The following is a 1,744-nucleotide window of genomic DNA, read 5'->3' as shown; positions in this document are numbered from 1 at the left end:
ATATCTCAAAGGAGCCCAGGAATTGACAGAGCAGAAGAATCTGCAGGGAAGCAATGGGAGATCCACTTCTTCACCCATGCCTGGTCCCAAAGAGAACTGAGGTGGTGGACAGAGGGCAAGAACTTGTTAGGGGAAACAGTCCAGAGTCCAAGGATGGGGAGTGGGTGCCCAGCATTGTGCGGACTGTCACGGCATCCCCAGGAGAACCCTTCCAGCTCCCAGTGCTGGGAATTCCTGGGTTCTTCGGAACCATCCCAGAAACTTGCCTTTCCCTGAATTCATCCTGTTCATTCCCATCTCTTCTTGTTGTCTCGACAGTGGATTAAAAATAGAAGAGACTGTTCCTGGGGGCCACCACATCCAATTCCCAACACCATAGTCTGGGTTCAGTTCAGCTCTGTGGAATAAGTGCCCCCAAAGACTTCCCACCAACCTCGCTGCTTGGTGAACTATTGTTCTTCAGAACCCAACTCAAATGTGCTTTTCTCTCTGAAGCCTTCTCAGCCACCCCGGCCGCAGCACTTGGCACCTTATTTCTGTTGTTCTGTGACTATACTAACTGTGGATGAATAACACCATTGTACATTCGGCATCCCCTACAATGCCAGGCACACAGCAGGTGCTCAATGAATGCAGAGGAATAAGTTGATGCTTCGTGACTAACAGCAACCAATTTCTTCAGTTATTCCTCTTGCTGATATTTCAAGAGACACAGAGGCGGCTAAGACCATCACCCATGTACCCATCAGACACCACAGAAGGACCAACCCTAAGGGGTCCCTCCTTCCAGACCTGTCCTCTGTCCTTCCTCCCTTGGCCCTAGATGGCTGGTGCACCCACAGGCTCCCTACCCACACTGGTCTGCCCTCCTACTCTCCTCCCACCTCTATCTCTGAGATAAGAAGTACAGGAACAGCCCAGGAAAACCACTGGCTTCCAGGTGAGCTTGGAGGGAGGCTGTGCGGATGTTCGCATATACTCGTATAGAGGGGCTCAGGGCCTTTGGGGGCTTCTCTGCCCTTTAACTCCAAGAACAGCTCACTCAGAAGGAAAACGAACCGAGCTTTAGGAGCTAAAAGAGAGGTGATAAGGGCGCGGCGACTCCCTTAACCCACCCTCCTCGTACCCCCAACTCCGGGTCTCCAGCCTGAGTTTCGAGGCCCCAGAGAAAGGGGGCGGTGCTGACATCCCATCTATCCTGGTTTCTTCTGCCCCAAAGCCTACCTCCTTGGCAGGTGAGCCCCTCCGGAGCACCGGAGCACCGACTGTGGCCGCAGACGCTCTCTCCAGCCGCTTCTGGCTTCTGTCTTTGGGGAGTGGGGGTGATCGCAACCACCGGCCCCAGGGAGGGGAGTTCAGCCCTCCCCCAGGCGCCCAAACACAGCCAGTCTCCACCCCTGCACGGCGTGTTTACAAAGTCCGCGCCGCACCGCAGATCCCGAGTTTAAAGCTGGGCAGGAAGTGGGGAAGAGGAGGCGGGGGAGACAAAGGGGCTGGGTCCTCGGCTCAGCTGAGGTTTGGCTGCGTCTCTCCCCGCTCCGGCGCTGCGCACCCCTGGCCTGCAGACCCCGCCCCACGTGCCGCAGGGGAGGGGGAGGGGCGCCGCCGCGGCTCAGGTGTGGGCGGCAGGGCAGGCGCTGCGCAGGTTTGAGGCTGAGGCGCCCGCGACTCATCCGCGCGCTGCCCAGGAACTCAACCGCAACAACATTAAGCGCGAAGTCTTGAACTCTTACTACACGGCAGG

General features: G+C 57.1%; 1 protein-coding gene across 2 annotated transcripts in view; it reads right to left on the bottom strand.

The window, feature by feature from the left end:
• The window catches only part of CCND3 (cyclin D3), a 107,327-nt gene extending 105,917 nt beyond the window's left edge, over positions 1 to 1,410 (bottom strand). Inside the window, exon 1 of one of the 2 annotated variants that reach the window (XM_008568917.1) lies at positions 1,225 to 1,410. The gene's annotated coding sequence lies outside the window, so the exon portion shown is untranslated. The remainder of the gene's footprint in view (positions 1 to 1,224) is intronic. The other variant, XM_008568916.1, reaches the window with a different exon arrangement.
• Positions 1,411 to 1,744: the final 334 nt, after the last annotated feature.

Source organism: Galeopterus variegatus, unplaced genomic scaffold, assembly GCF_000696425.1.
Source record: "Galeopterus variegatus unplaced genomic scaffold, G_variegatus-3.0.2 Scaffold452, whole genome shotgun sequence".
Classification (NCBI taxonomy): Eukaryota; Metazoa; Chordata; class Mammalia; order Dermoptera; family Cynocephalidae; genus Galeopterus; species Galeopterus variegatus.
This window is presented reverse-complemented; position numbering and strand designations above follow the sequence as displayed.